This window comes from Mustela putorius, unplaced genomic scaffold (assembly GCF_011764305.1).
Source record: "Mustela putorius furo isolate JIRA1106 unplaced genomic scaffold, ASM1176430v1.1 tig00003987_pilon_pilon_pilon, whole genome shotgun sequence".
In the NCBI taxonomy this organism is placed as follows: Eukaryota; Metazoa; Chordata; class Mammalia; order Carnivora; family Mustelidae; genus Mustela; species Mustela putorius.
This window is the reverse complement of record NW_025422126.1, coordinates 14,353,386-14,370,539: the sequence shown is the minus strand read 5'-3', so window position 1 is coordinate 14,370,539 and position 17,154 is coordinate 14,353,386. Positions and strand designations below refer to the sequence as shown.

The 17,154-nt window shown below is 36.9% G+C and overlaps 1 protein-coding gene and 1 non-coding gene across 10 annotated transcripts in view; one reads left to right on the top strand and one right to left on the bottom strand.

The window, feature by feature from the left end:
• DLG2 (discs large MAGUK scaffold protein 2) overlaps positions 1–17,154 on the top strand; it is a 1,545,411-nt gene that overhangs the window by 719,139 nt on the left and 809,118 nt on the right. The window lies entirely within an intron of this gene.
• LOC123389601 lies at positions 606–794 on the bottom strand. The gene has a single exon (XR_006604228.1). It is a non-coding gene; the product is annotated as a U2 spliceosomal RNA (small nuclear RNA).

Sequence of the window (17,154 nt, the reverse complement as noted above, 5' to 3'; positions counted from 1 at the left end):
AAATCACCTCTAAATTTCTCTTTATTTTGTTCCAGTATAAACAAAACTCATTATTAAGGACCAGAAAATATTAAGGACATGGTGGATGTAAAACAGTGCATCTTTTGTAATGTATTTTATTTATATCACCTGTCCAGAAAATCTAAATCCAGTATTTTGTTACTGATTTGGGACAGATTTTTTTCTGGAGGTTCAGTGGAGTCAAGCAAAAGTTAGTCCATCTGTCTGTTTGTCTCTCTTTCTTGCTAATAATTTCACATTTGTTTATGCTTTAGGTAACTGTGCCCAAGTGCTGAAATCCCATTTAACGCTTAATCAGATTACAAATTTTAAATGACACAAACAAATAACATACAACGAAATGCTGTTTGTACTGGGCTTTACTGAGGAAAGCTCAGCGCTGTGACCAGGTTCTTACAAAATGACCCCTCCCACCAGCATTAGCTATAGAGATGCCCACGGAGCTCTCTGATACTTTGCGGAAAATAAAAAGCAAGTAGGAGCTGATGCATTCTTTCACAAAGGCTTTTATAAGCAATAACCTAGTCTAAATGAAAACCATGGAAATTAAAGCACATCCTTTAGTAGAGGCAAACAAACTTTCTCTGAACTAAATATTTCAGGGAGAAAGTAGAATTCCTAAGATTGTAAAAGTGGCATCTAGGATTCGCTATGTAGTTAGCTTAAAAAGTGATCCACGTTTAATCAGAAGCAAGAATGACTTTATTTAGCAGGACTATTACGAGTGACTTTCGTTAATACACTTGATCTTAGCCAAAAGGCTGAGAAGCGATGTGACTTTTGTTAATAACAAAGCAAGTTGCTTCTGTACATTTCTACTCCCGACTCTTATATCCACTGGCTAATATTCAGTCACCTTTTCCTCCTTCTTTCTTTCCTTTCTTCCTGATCTCAAATTACACACTTCTCTCTTGTGGGGTTTCTTTTCCTTTTCTGCTTTTTCTAGTAGCCAAGGATGTGTTCTTTCAGCTATGACCATTCTGGAAACATGGAGTATTGAATAATTATAATCTATAATGTATACATTTTGATTTTAAGTAAGTTAGGCAGATATAAATTTAAAAAGGAGTCGCTATCCTCTTTCCAGTTATCCATGTCCTAGGGAAACAACCTTCCCATTCCCTCTCCCTACCCTCCCTACAGCACCAGTGCACATCCACGCACACACACACAGCACCCCGAAGAACAGTGGGAGGTCTCCTGTTATTAGACCACACTTCTAGTTTCTCCCCCCTAGGCAGCTTAGCAAATTAGTAGACATGGAAGAGATGTGTTCTTGTTTGGATGGGTGCTTTGGAATTGATAGTTTTTAAAGATTTAGTTTCATTCACCTGATAGGATCTATAGCCTCTTTTAGGAATTAATGACTTGCCTATCCAAACAATATTTATGGTATTTCCCTCCCAGGGCCTGTTACTGTTGGGGTTCTGTATCTCTGTAGGATAAATTAAATGTACATTTGTCATCAAAACTTTTTCATTGAGTATCCCCTGTGCATTATTTCTCTTATGATGCTGTGTTTGAGCATGCGCGATAGAAAAGTATATGAGTGGACCGACAGGCAAGAAGTAGGGCGTGAGAAGGACTGATTCTTCTGACTCACAGTTATTTCTGGTTGAGAGCTGCGAGTTAGGGTAGCTGGGTTCTAAATTTCTCAGATGGGATCACTGAAGACATCTAAGAGTACCAGCGGTAAGAGGTGTGCAAATCACAAATCTGTTTTGCAGTCTTTCTTAGCTGAAAGGGCCGAATGGTAAAGGAACCTAACACTTGAAGTCCAAACTATCTTAGGTGAATTTGAGAAAAATGAGATTAGAAAAAAATTTTTTTGTGTCCTGTCGGTAATAGCCACAGTAAGGAGTGGCTGAAGGAGGTGGCATTAACTCCAAGAAACAAATGAGGTAGTCTTGCTAGAAGAGAAGAGAGCGTTTCGGCACTACTGATGATTTCCTTGGAACTGGCTTCAGAGAGCTTTGTAATGGGAGCCCTGGCAAGACTGTGATCACGCGGTCAGCCAGCCTTTAACGTGGTGGTGAGTCTCCATCAAGGAGTAGAAGAGCAAACTCTGAAGAACTATGGCTATAGCTGGGCTTGGTTTGGGGTAAGACTTACCCTTTCACCTTATGAGTGGAGTTAAATGGTGGAAAGATACTTGAAATGTAGGCAAGGTGAAAGACTATTGTAGATAGGAAATCATAATCTGGCATACATATGTAATTCTAACATTTGATGTCCATGGCATTTGGGGACTTTCTTGGGACAGGGAGAGGGTCTTTTATTTCTCTTTTGCATGCCCGACCATACCCAGCAGGGGACCTGCCATGTCCTCAGTTCTCAGTTCTCAGTCAATGATGATTTTGAGGCTAGTTGATCATAGCTGCCTATTTATTTTCTTATGGGGAGGTTGGAGTAGTTCTTTTTTTATGTAAGCAGTTTCTTTGTTGAATTTTTAGACGTTTGGGTTAAATGAGAAGTATCTCAAGAAGGGGGTTTTATGCATAGCTTGAAATGTTCATATAACCTAAATATATATAGAAAGTCATAGATAGCATCATACCAGTTTAGATTCATGTGGACTTGCATAAAATTTGCAAATAATAACTTGTATTTCACAGGTGATGCAAACTTTTTAATATTTACATGTTTTTACATTGAATGACTATATAGAAAATGTACTCTTTCAAGAATATACACGATTTTCTAATGACAATAAAATCTTAGACTAAGAACAAAACTTTTCAATTCTTGGATGGATTGAGAAGAGTTATCACTAAAGTATTATCAAGAGTATGGTGCTTTTCATGAGATTTTCATTGTAGTATTAGCAATTTTTCTTTTGATACACATTAATGGTGGTGTTAAGTTAAAAACACAATTCACGTATTTGAAAACTTTCCCACTTTATTCTTACACTAAATGCTTTTGCAAGGTAATGGAGGTTTGTTGGAAAAGATGTTCATTAGGTTCACAGTAAAATGACTCATTGTTAAAAAAACAGAAGAAGACAACCTACCGAATGTAGAGTTTGAGAAAGTAAACACTGCATTCTCAAAAGCTCACTTACTGATTTTCTTTTTTTTTAATTTAAATTCAATTAACCAATGCATAGTCACTTACTGATTTCCATGTTTACCTTCCTTATCTGAAGAAATTAATTATCCTAGAGTTCTAATAGTATTTAGAATGAGAGTTTAAAGAAGTGAAAGTCTAAGTCAAATGGAAGAAAATGCCCTGTATTAAATCTTTATATGTTGTCAACCTTGGTTGAATACAAAGAAAGAAAGAAAAAAGGAGAAAACATTCTAGACTCAAAGAAGGTGTGTGTTGGGGAAAAAAAAAAAAAGAGGTGAGAAGGGAAAATGCAATAGTGAGAAAGAGATTAATAATCCAGAACCAAGAGTGGAATTATTATAATAGCTTTTAACTTGAAGGAAATTGCAGAAAGATCATAGTGATGTGATAATTGATAACATTATGTTTTTTTTCTTTTACACTGTCCCCCAAACTTGTTATATTATGGTTATAGAAGATAAACAATTAAAAAGTTTTAAACTCTGTAATAGAGCTAGTATTTATGATGTTAAATTGAGACTATCAGATTAGATTTATTCATTCCATTTATATAAATCATATACTGAGTACCTGAAGTTAAAATACAACATCCACAATAGATCTAAAATTATGGTCTTTTTTTGTTTAAAGATTTTGTTTATTTATTTATTTGACAGACAGAGATCACAAGTAGGCAGAGAGGCAGGCAGAGAGAGAGGAGGAAGCAGGCTCCCTGCTGAGCAGAGAGCCCGATGCGGGGCTTGATCCCAGGACCCAGGACCCAGGACCCTGGGATCATGACCTGAGCCGAAGGCAGAGACTTTAACCCACTGAGCCACCCAGGTGCCCCTAACATTATGATCTTAAAGAGGACAAACTAAAACTATATATTTGCTGATACAGTCTTACCTTGACCAGTGATCGCTTGTAGGATTTTGCTTATAGCCAGACTTCTCTGTATCTCAGCTGATTTGAATGTTCTGAGTCTGGCTGGTGTTTTTCAGTCCTCAGAGTTCATTGTGGCTTAGGCAACTTGGTTCCCCTTAATCATGATGAGATTATTATATGGATACTTTTGTTCCATGTAATCATACTCTTACAAGTTCAGTTATTTAATAAGAACATAGATGTGCTATGCAATAATCAGCTTCATATAAAAAGTCCAAAGAAATTACAGTTGTAATTATAAAAAGGAGGCAGCAGTAATACTTGCCTCACAAGGCAGTTGGGAGGATTAAATGAGTCCGTACACACATGTGATTAGAGCAGCGCCTGTCATATAGTAAACTTCCAATACATATGTGTTTTTTAAAGAAAATATTGTATTTTATCTAGGCAAGACTGGCAAATCTCAAGTCGGTTTGGAGATCTTAGTGTTTGAACTGATCCTTATTTGATGAGGATAATTTTAATCATGTATTCAAAATGATTTGGCTTCCATAGAGGAGAGAAGAGCTAGGAATACATTTATAGGAATGTATTTTAGCAAACCTGTGAGTGTTGACACAGGATGACATAAAAGCAGTGTAGTAAGTGCAGAAAGCATGAAACTTACAACAGGAACACTGGGGTCCTAAGTCTTATAGACTCCCCGCATGGCTTTAGGCATATCACTTAGATTTCCTGAGTTAATCCCTAGTATCTGTATTTATAGAATAAAGATCATTTTGCAGTCCACAAACTTGTGGTGAGGCTCCCTTTAAGACAGTATATGTACATCTCAAATATACTGTCTGGCATGTAGTTGGGGTTCGTAAAGTAATTCATAATTTATTTTTGTTAAATAACACTTGCTAAATAACTTAGTATTTAGTTTAATCAGAAGATAATATAGTGCCAAGTTTTGAAAATAAATTCTATATATCGGTGATGACCCTGCATACAACCATTTCCCTGTGATTATATTTCTCCTATTGATCACACTAAAATTAATATACAATGCTTTGTAAAATATTTCGTTTTGATTGTAGAGGACTTGGTTGCTCTATGGTCTCTGTAGCATGTTTACCTTCAACATAACTGCGGCTTAAAAAGCCTGTGGGTTTCCAGTCCTCCATCTTCTTTTCCTTTCCCGCTCCAAGGAAAGCTCCATCTGGACCTTGTCTATACTTATATTAGGGAGGACAGCCTGTTTTAAGAAATTTATTAATTTTAAAAAGCTCTTAAATTTGGGCAAAGTGATTGGTATTCTTGGTATTAACATCAATTGAAATTTACTTGAGAAAGGTCCATTCCCGATTTCCGAGCCCTCTCTCTACTTGCGGATGTGACACGGTAAACAGACAGATCTGGCCCATGGTCTAGAGTCAGATGAGCTTGGATGTATTTCTGTCACCCTCCCCACACCCTGTGCCATTCAAACAGATTATCCTAATGTCCGTTTTTAAAGTCTAGATTTTTAGAGACATGTAACCACCATAGTTTGATCAAATGTCAGAAGGACAGATTATCGTCTAAAAGAGAACAGAAGTTTGAGGGCATTTGTTAATCCACCCAATATTTAAAGAGTTCCACTAAGTAGAGGGTGATAGAGCAACGCTTTCACAATTCTGAGGGGAATTTTTCTTAACCGAAGATTCCCTAACTAGCCAAAATGCCAATCAAGCATGGGAACAGATTAACTATATTTCTAATAATATGAGCTCTTGGAAAGTTTGTATCGCATACATTCTTGCACTGGAAATGTCATGAGATTGTACTCACTGAGAGGGTAAAGCCAGAAAGAGAAAGCCACAGATGGAGGAAATAATGGTGTCAAGTGAAGAGCAAGAAAGAGATAGTGGTGGGAAGTCTCAAAATGGCACATGTACAAATGGCCTGGGGAGTGGTTTAGGTAAAGAAAAAAAAGTTCTGAAGCTCTGGAAGAAGCTTAGAGAAACAGTGACTTGACAGAATATATTATGTAATCACAAGTCTGTAAATCACTGAAAGTATATAAATGCAAATGGTTTAGGAAAAAGGCAAAGGCATTTCAGAGTGGGGGCCTGGAGAAAGACTATATTTCAGAAGCCACCTACTAAGCACACTGTGCAGGGCAGTACAAATATAAAACAAATTCTGATGAATTTTTATAATTTCATGGTTTGTGAGGGGAAAAAATCTGTTTGATCTTAATGTGAGGAGCATTTTCTCATGAGTGATCCAAGACTCATGGATCTATATTGGAAAAATATATATATACACATACGCACATGCACATACTCATAGCTAACACATTACCTGGCTTGACACTGAACAGTTATTTACAGAATTAATTGTAATATAAGAGCCACTTATTGATTTTCAACTTGTAATGAAATATAGAAGTCTTTGTTATGGTTGCATGACAAAATAAAAATATCCAACAGTCTTAAAAAGATAGAAACCAAAGTTTAACCTGCAGGAGATAGGGTATTGAAGGAAGAGGAAGGTCTAATATTGACATCTTACAAAGCATGGGATTGAGAAAGCCCATTGAAAAGTAATGAAGTAAGAAATAGGATTTTAAAAAACTCTTTACAATTACAGAGCTAACAGGACTAAAGTAATAATAAACATATCAAACATCTGCAGGGGAAATGGAAGTAGAAGAGAAGTCTGAGTGCTTTACAGCCTCATTTTTGATATAAAGAAATCAATAGATAACACAATTGATAAAAATTAGAGTTATGCTGATATTGCATAGTAGTTCAGAGACAACCCAGAAAAGAATTTGAAGTGGAAACAGGTTAAATTCCTAGAGGAGTATCAGCTGTTAAAGAAGAATGGGTTGTTGTGGAAGATTCTGGGCTTTTCTAGACAGTTTGTATGGAAATTTAAATACATATATTTGCATGTGTCACGTTGAACACAATACAAATAAATGCAAAGTAACCCCTAAATTGGTTACAGCAACATGCTGTTCTGACTTGATTGTTTATTACCTCCTGTGTTTTATCTCTGCCACACTTAACCCCTTGGGAATTGGCATCGACATTTTGGGGGCTTACTCAGAGTCAAATCTGAGGATTGTTAAATAAAAATAAATAAATATATTTGGAGTGATCAAGCGTCTATATTAACTTATTAAACAGAAACCAGATTTATGGACGTATACGGGTCCATTCATTGTTAATCCAACTAGTTTACTGAGCAACTACAATGTGCAGGTCACAATTGTGGGCTCTTATGAACTCAAGGTACAACATTATTTCAGATTGATAAGTATTCATATAGAGTTTATTATTTTTTAAAATATTTTATTTATTTGAGAGAGAGACAGAGAGCATGAGCCAGGAGAGGGGCAGAGAAGCAGACTCCCCAATGAGCAGGGAGCCTGATATGGGACTGACTAGATCCCAGGTCTCTGGGATCATGATCCAAGCCAAAGGCAGACCCTAACCAAGTGAACTACCCAGAAGCCCTAAAGCTTATTATTTGATCAGTACTTTTTAAAAATATCTCTGGTGTGCCAGACACTGTCTAGGCCTTGGAGATGCAATAATTCCATCAGACATAGGAGAGTCCTTGTTCTTTTAGGACAAGTTCTAAAGAGTCTGCTGGTTCCCCCAAAAAAGCACCATATACTTTAGTAATACTGTTTGGTTGACTGATTATGATATGAAAGGATTCTAAATATCTATAGAAAGAGGAACTTACAGAATATCCCAGTTCAGGTACTATCAAAGAGTTCATGAACCCTGGAGAAGACTACTTTTCAGAAGAAAAAGAAATGAATTTAGTGGCAGTGTGTCACATAATAGAGATTTCAAAGGACTGATCTTAAAGAATGAGAAAAAGGTCCCACCCCCTTCATAACACTGAAATAATATTCATTTGTGGCTGTGACCTGTGGCAGCATAGGATCTTTGATTTTTAAAGCCCTATTAAGAGATCAAATAATTGGTGACACTTTAGATGACTTGGTGATTTAAGTAGAAGTAATGTATTTGTGAATTTGCACCAGTTTATGTGTGGAAGGGTGAATGTTACAGGAGTAATTGGAAAAAGCAATAATCAGGATGGGTTGTGGTAATTTTGGGGTCACATGCAAATTGGAAGTTGTATCCATGAATAGTTTTTCTTTAAATATACATGATTTTATATCCTGTCTTCTCCCTTTCCAAGAGCCTCCAAATATACTGCTAAGTTCCTCCATCCAATCCTTGCACCTGGCACAATGGGAACAGATGGAAGAATCCAAAGTCTCAATTAAAATTGTCTTTGAATATATAACGAAATCCCGTTCTGAATTCTTGTGAATTAGAAACGCGGTGCCCGCACTCTGCCACCTTGTGGCTCTTGAAGTCATTGCAGCAAATGCACAACTAAAAATCAGCACCCAGTTAGTTCCTTAACTGGGGCTATGTGGGTTATGTTTTATGGGCTCTTTCTTTCTTTCTTTCTTTCTTTCTTTCTTTCTTTCTTTCTTTCTTTCTTTCTTTCTTTCTTTCTTTCTTTCTTTCTTTCTTTTCTTATTCTTCTTTTTCTTCTTTCTTCTTTCTTTCTTTCTTTCTTTCTTTCTTTCTTTCTTTCTTTCTTTCTTTCTTTCTTTCTTTCTTTCTTTCTTCCTTCCTTCCTTCCTTCCTTCCTTCCTTCCTTTTCTTTCTTTCTTTCTTTCTTTCTCTTCTCTCTCTCTCTTCCTTCCTTCCTTCCTTCCTTCCTCCCTTCCTCTCTCTTTTCTTTCTTTAAAAGATTTTATTTATTTATTTGACAGACAGAGATCACGAGTAGGCAGAGAGGCAAGCAGAGAGAGAGAGGGGGAAGCAGGCTCCCCACTGAGCAGAGAGCCCAATGTAGGGCTTGATTCCAAGACCCGATCATGACCCAAGCCGAAGGCAGAGGCTTTAACCCATTGAGCCATCCAGGTACCCCTGGACACGTTATTTAAAGAGATGTAGTTACCCAAGATTCATGAGAATATATTTAAGACTTAGTTTCCGTGTGTGTGTGTGTGTGTGTGTGTGTGTGTGTGTTTGTATTTTTTGTAATGTGGATACGTGTCATTGGTGTTAATTCTTTAGCCCGCCACAAAATAATGATTTCAAATTTCAATTTTAAGTATCATGGAAGCCTAGAACTGGAAGGACCTTAGAGACCATCCAGTCCAATATTAGAATCCCTTTTGTGATCCTTCTAATGGGAGAGCCCACAGTCTCAGCTTAACTATCTCTAGAAGAGTTTATTTAATTTTGCAAAGCTGATTGTCCTAACCTCCTTTGATAATATTATCTAAAGACCTGCAAATTCAACTATAATGTTACTTGCATACAGCTCATATTTTTCCCATATAAACTATAAACAATTATAAAAGGATCTTAACTCAACTGCATTTTCCAAATCTCTTAGGTCAGCACTGAGTATATAGTACTATTCATAAATAATAGAATTTAAATAGAACAATTCAAGTTTTTCCATATTCAATTCTTTAAGATTCAGGATCAGAGATTATGAGAACTGTAAGGAAACTGTATGCCCCATAACAAAATGCTTTCAGTAGCTTATCTAGTATTCTTCCAGTTTTACGTTTTTAACTTTGTCCGTTTCATTATTTGTTTTTTGAAAAGATGAGTCATAGAGTATATCCTATGCTAGATGCTGGAGATGAAAATTAAAAAGACACACTAAGCGTTCTTAAATTTTTTATCCCTTGAGGAAAAACTTATTTGAGTATAAAAGTTTAAGTTTCTTGAGGGCGGTATTTGAAAAGTGCAGTAGGACCCCAGTGAAAAGTATCTTGAGCTGCTCATGTATTCATTTTCTATGCTATGTAATAAATCACCACAGATTTAGTAGTTTTAAACAGTACAGTCTTATTACCTCACCATTTCCATTGGTCAAGAGACCAACCACAGCTTAGCAGGATTCTCTGTTTCGGGGTTTCATTGACTATAATCCACTGAGGAGCCCAACTTCTTTGCTGCGGGAGGAGGTCAGCTCAGGTATTAGAGACCACCTGTATTTCCTGTCATGTAGCCTTCTCCAGAAGTAGTTTATAAAGTGGTTGCTTGATTTTTCAAGGCCAGAATAAGAATATCTCTCTCTCCAGTCTTGTAAGACAGAGTCGTATATAATAAAAGGTAATCCTAGGCCTAATATGCCATCATCTTTGTCATTTAATGTAAACTAATCAAGAGAGGGACATCCCATCATTTTACCATATTCTCTTAGTTAGATACCAGTCACCACTGGTTCTGCCTGAATTCAGAGAAGAATTCAGGAAGGCATAGATACCAGGAGGCAGGAATTTCTGGGGGTCATCTCAAACTTGAGTCTGTCAGAGCTGAAGAAAATCTGTCTCGAGGGCCCAGGAAGACTTCTCAGTGGAAGTGGACATTGTGATGAACTGTGGAATTTTCCATGTAGTTAAGAAGTAGGAAAACAAACCAACTTGAGAAAATAGCTTTGCTGGTATGTAAGAGTGAAGAAAGAACTGAATAGGTAAGTGAGGGTCAAATCATAAAAGGCTTCATTTTGTGAGTTATGGAGTATGCCAAAGGGAAAGGGGAAAATGGATGAGTCCCAGGCAGGAAGTAACCATGGTCCAAGGTCCATGGTGTAAATGCTATCCTGGCAGTAGTATAGACAACAGGTGGGAAGATGATAAGAGGCAGGGGAACAAATGACATGCTCTAGACCTCAGTCGTGTGGCAGACAGCTCAGGCAATAATGTAGCTTCTGGATACAGGAAATTGTTAGGAGGTGCAGTCATGTCCCGTGTGTCATTGCGTAGGGAGTAGTGGTAAGGGAGAGGCGATGGGTGTTTTCATATCATATGTGGATTTAGAGTTAGTAGATTTCTTTCAGGTGGGATGTGACTTAATTTTTAATGGTGTTCTAACTGAAGGGCACGGGTATTTCTGTAAAAATGCTAAATCCCTTGCATAAAACCAAATTGGTCTTTAAAAGCCAGTGGCTATGATAAACCCAGATCTGTAGGATGAATATCTGACCCATAGCCAGGTGCAGGGTGGGCAACAGATAACCAACCCCTACCCTGGGGGAGCAGAGGACATCTAGAAGCTTCATAACACTTTATCATCTGATGTCCTATCGTAAAGGAACCTCGTGCTTCCTTTGGCTTCAGTCTGATTTTAAAGTGAAGGTGGGATATCAGGTCCTTTTGTCATCAGCCGTAACTGAAGATTATGTTCTGGCACAGGACTGGGGGGGGGGGGCAGCCCGAGAAGTGTCTCAGCAGCCGAGACTGACCTGATACCTATTCGACCGTCTCTGAGAGGAGTTTGATGAGAGTTGTCCGATGGTTTTACCTATGGCTCCAAGACTGAGAAAAGACTAGCCTGAGGAGAGAGACTGACACCCTTGCAGACATCAATAGAGTGAGAAAGCGCCGGCTTAGGGAAGTTAAACTCATTTCTAGCAGAAAAGCTGATTTGTGGGCGCCTGTTTGTTCTGCTCCACATCACGACTGCTTCTGGCTAAACAAGCGCGAGCAGATAGTTCTTGTCTTTTTGTCTGCCCGGCATTCGTTTTTTCTCTTCCTGATCGCACTCCGTTTCCTTCTTGGGCTTCACCTCTCTCCCACCAGGGACCATTTTGATATGATCGTAAATCAAGATACATGTCCCCCTATTCCAGAAGCCAGGGGAATCCCAGGGGCAATAACTTGCCCCTTCTGCCAGGTGCTCCCTCCTCGGTGCTCCTCGGAGGCGCACACACATTTCCAGTGCTGTTGGCATTTAATCATTCCAGCAGCAGCTGTCTTTCTATGTCTGGTTCTTTGATCTTATGAGCTTTCCCACATCCTTCCCAATACTTTTTTTTTTTTTCTGATTAAGTTTGTCAGAGTTCGTTGTTTATAACCAAAGAAAATGATCCACTGGTTCATTAGCATTTAGAAGGGAGGGGGAAATAATGTTCATTACACTTCTATCAGCTGTCAGAGACTCTGAGATGTTTTACATAATGTCTCATTTTATCATCGCTAAGTTGTCAAGAAGTATAAACTTATCTTAATATTAATGGATTGAATCACCTTAATAGATTTCTAATATTAAACCCAATTTGCAATTCTGGAATAAAGCCACATTGGTCATGATGAATTTATATCTTAAAATGCAGACGTATGTATATAGCTGGATTCGGGCTGGTAAGATTTTGAGAAGCATTTTTTTAATCTACGATTTGTGGTGAGATGGCATAATTGTAGTAGGTATTTAGGGTTTCTAAATTAAAGTTATTCAGGCTTTCTCTGTGGTTTTTTTTTTTTTTTTTATTTTATTTATTTATTTGACAGAGAGAGATCACAAGTAGGCAGAGAGGCAGGCAGAGAGAGAGGAAGGGAAGCAGGCTCCCTGCTGAGCAGAGAGCCCGATGCGGGACTCGATCCCAGCACCCTGAGATCATGACCTGAGCCGAAGGCAGCGGCTTAACCCACTGAGCCACCCAGGCGCCCTTTCTCTGTGTTTTTGAGTCCAGTTTAAGAAATTATGATTTTTCAAGAAATTTGACCATTGCCTTCAGATTTTCAAATTTATTGAGAACTTTTTCCAAAATGATTTTTTATTATTTTTTCATGTTTTCTGCTATAGCTAAAGTTATGCCCTTTTTTATTCCTAATACCATTTAATTATACCTTTCCTAATATTTACCTTTCATATAAGTCTAAAAGACAACATTAACACTGTACTGTCCTGTGTGAAGCATACTCCCTGAATCCCAATCCCAATATATATCCTTTCTATCAAGTATTATATGAATGTGGCCGCTGAAATTATGTTCTGATCTTCTTTTCCTCTTTCTTGAGAGATATTTCCAGAATTTCACCAATTGTATTTGTTTTCAAAAAACAAAATTTGGCTTTGTTTATCCTCCTTATTGTATTCCTTTTCTCTTTTTACTAATTGGTTCTCTTTTTAATTGTCTTCTTCCTAAATTTATGTTGGATTTCTGGTTTTTTTTTTTTCTTCTAACTTCTTTTTAAAATATTTTACTTATTGGTTTTTCAGATTTTTTTCTTTATTAATATACACACTTCAGGCACTAATTTTTTCCATTTTGGAACACCTGGGTGGTTCAGTCAGTTAAGCACCTGCCTTCAGCTCAGATCACCATCCTCGGGTCCTGGAATTGAGTTCCAGGTAGGGGTCCTACTCAGGGGAGAGACTGCTTCTCCATCTCCCTCTGCTCCTCCCCTTGTTTCTTGTGTGCCCACTCTCTGTCAAGTGAATAAATAAAATCTTGAAAAATTGTTAAAATATGTTCCATTTTCAATCATTTTAGCATCATTCTATACATTTTGGTATGTATTACATTCACAGCTATTCAGCTGTCTTTTTTTTTTTTTTTTTTTTTTTTTTTTTTTAATGTAGGCTCTGCTCATGGAGCCTTGAACTCATGACCCTGACATCAGGAGTTGGATGCTTAGCTGACTAAGCCACTCAGGCACCCCTCCACTCTCTTCCTTAACTCCTAAGTTATTTAGAAATGTTTCTTTTACATTTCCAAACAATGTATCTTTAAAGCTATTTCTTTTTTCATAATATCAAGTCATTTTATGGTTAACAACATTGTTTTTATGGTATAGATTCTTTGACATTTGTCAAGGCCTGATTTATGGCCTACTGTGGGGTAAATTTTTATTAATGTTCTGTGTGTAGTTGAAAGTTGCGTTCTCCAACTGATGAGTATAGTGCTTTATATGTGACAGTTAGATCAAGATTATTAAGTATTATACTCTGTTACTTCTTGTATATCAGACCTTTTTGTTTACTTCCAGTCTTCCTTAAGCATATATTTTCAAGTTTTTAGTAAGGGACTGCTGGTCATAGTATCTCTGCTTTGTTTCTCTGAAAGTGTTTTTATTTTATCCATTTTCTTAACATATATTTGCATGATATGAAATTCTAGTTATTTTTTTTCTGTGCAATTTGAAGATATAATGACATCCTCTTATAGCTTCCATTTTATTCCCTATTAAATGGTGTTACTTTGTAAGTAATATGTCTTTTCTCTTGAGCTGATTTAAAGACCTACTCTTTATCGTTCTTTACTATTGTGAGTAAGTTTTTTGTGAAGTGGTTGTTTCTTTTTGTAAATCCTGCTGGGACTTAGCATACTACCTGTCTGTGGACTCGTATATTTTAAATCTGGAAAATCCACAGCCAGTCTTTTTTGGGACAATGTTGCTCTCTTTTCAGTCCCTTGTTAGAACTCCCAGTAGAAGAGGATGGGCAGGATGCTTTGAGAGGTCATACAGGTTCTGCTCTACACAAAGTTTCCAGGAAGGGAAGAAGTAAGGCTTCGAGGTCAGCCCCTTCTTTCTTTGCCACCTTGTGCCTGAGAGTCTGTGCCTATCCACCAATGTTGCCTCTTTTCTAAAATGTTCTCTAAGTTGCTTTTTTGGCTGCCTGGGGTACCATATGCTGGACCACTTTATTCCAGCCTCCGTTTTTTTGCCCTTAACTTTGTCTTATTTTTCATCTTTTTATCTTCTGCGCTGTCCTCTGAGGAAATTTTCTCAGATCTGTTTCCCATTTCCTAGTACTCTACCTATTCAGCTGAGTGTAATTTGTTTATTCTTAAAGATTTATTGTAAATGGCTTTTTTTTATGTCTGGAAACTTTATTTGGTTCTTTGGATCCACTTGCTCTTTTTAATAGTCTCCTGTTACTAACACACACCTTTGACTTTTTCTTTTATGTCTTTGAACACATTAAAACCTAGTTATTATGCATTATTTATCCTGTAGTTTAAAGTGTTTGGGAATACATTACTCTGTTGTTTTCTTGTGCTGCCTCTCAATAATGATGATTTATCTTCTTGAAAATATTATGATTGGTTTTATTGTTTTCTTAAATTTTGAGTTCTTTTTTTTTAAAAGATTTTACTTATTTGTGAGGGGGAGAGAGCACATGTAGGCAGAGCATCAGGCAGAGGGAGAAGCAGGCTCCCTATTGAGCAAGGAGCCAGATTTTGGGCTGGATGCCATTTACCTGAGCCTTAGGCAGATGCTTAACCAGCTAAATCACCCAGGCGCCCCCTTGAGTTCATTCTTTATGGAGAATTTATCTACAGTATTTCTTTGAGATCTAGGTTGAAGGTGATTTCCTAAAGAAAGAGTGTGTGTTTTTTTTTCTTCCAGACATCTGAAGGACTACTTTATTTTCTTATGTTGGTGCTTTTTTGGACCACATAATGTATTTGAGCCCCAAATCTGAAAAAAGGTGTAAAGTTGTGATTACAAATGCTTATTAGATTTTCTTCCTGCTTATTTATTGTCAGAGTCAAGATTGATAAACGTCCTCACCACCTTTTATTGGCTATATTTGTCTGCCCATGTGGCTGTGACAGAATGCTATCGACTGGGTGGTTTAGGGAACATACTCATTTTTCACAGTTCTGGAAATGGGGAAATCCAACATCAAAGTGTCAACAAACTGGGTTTCTGGGGCAAGCCTTCCCTCTTGTTTGTAGATGGCTGCTATTTTGCCAGGCCCTCACAAGGCCCTTCCATGGTACACATGCCTGGTGAGAGAGCTAGCTACACCCCTGTGCATTCTTCTCCTTCCTTTTCTGGACACGAATCCTCTCACACCAATGCCCCACCCTCCTGGCCTCATTGGATTTTGTTACTTCCTTAAAATCTCCATTTCCAAAACCCCCTTCCTAAATGACATTAAACTTCATTAAACCCTGGAACTTCCTTAAAATCTCCATTTCCTAAACCCCACTGGGGGTTTAGGGGTTCTACATCTAAATTTTGAGGGAACACAAATATTCAATCTTAACAGCTAGTCAGTGATTTTCCTGGTAAACCCTTTTTCATTGAGGAAATGAGGATTTGGGTCCCAGGTTTACACAGACATCCTTGTTCTGACTCCTCCCCTTGTTTGAACCTTAGAGTAAGTTTTCCGTTCCTATGATTTCATTAAAAGGACTATTTAGGCAATTGGGAATGACTAGTGTCCGTGGGGAAACCGGTGTCTTCTATATTTCTACCACTGGGTTTATTTTCAGCTTCTGAGAGTTTTCTATAGCCTCCATTCAGATTAGTTATACATTTAAAAAAAAATACACACACACACTATATGCATATAATTTGTATATACAAATACATTGCATATATTAGTATACATGCTATATGTATATAATATACAATGAATATAAAATATTTAAAATATATAATATATAAGCTATTGTAAAATATTTATGTATATTTTTACCCTATATTTTAAAACTTTTATTATAAAAGTTTTCACTTTTGTTACGTACAAAAATAAATAAAATAGTAAAGAACATATAACAAGTTCTTATTTACCTATTCCATAGATGAACAATGATCAACATTTTGTCAAACTTACTGTAGTATCTTAAAGCCATAATATCACGTTATTCCACCTCACAAACCAATGTATGTAATGCTACAAATAAAGTTATTTTCTACATAATTACCTAGAAAGTTACCAAAAAAATCTTTACTATCATCCAATAGTTGGTCTATATTGTAATGTCCTTTAATGTTTCAAAAGGGTCATTTTATAGTTGGTTTGTTCAAATCTGGATCTAAATAAGATGGATCTTGCTCTTTGCTTTTCTGTTTTTATTTTAAATTTCCTTTAATCTAGAATAGTCCCCTTTTTGTTTTTTAATTCCAAAGACTCATTGAAAATTAGTCAATTAACCTTATAGAACTGCTTCCTTGTGATGTATAAAATGCTTCTGTACTCTATATTTCCTGTAAACTAGAAAACAGATACAAAGACTGGATTGTACTTGGATTCAATATCACTGGTGTGGATATTTCATAGGTTTTGTTGTGTACTTTATATGCATGAATCCAGAATGCACATATATGTCTGGCGAGCATAGTATTAGTGATGTTGAGATTGGTCAGTAGTGCAGATTTCATCAGAACCTTTCTTTGTGAAGTCCCTTGTTAACCCTTTTGCCTATTACTTTACTATCTATTGATGAGTGCTGTCTTCTTCAGTTTTTGCTTTTGTTTTTGTTTTTTTAACAGAGATTGCCAGTTGGTGGTTTTCTAATTCCATCATTTTCTCTGTATTTATTAGATGAAAATTTTCTGAAAAGAATTGTCCTCACAAACTAAGGCTATTATGTGTCTCTGAACTTGAATTTGTACAGAAGAGAGGACAAACGTTT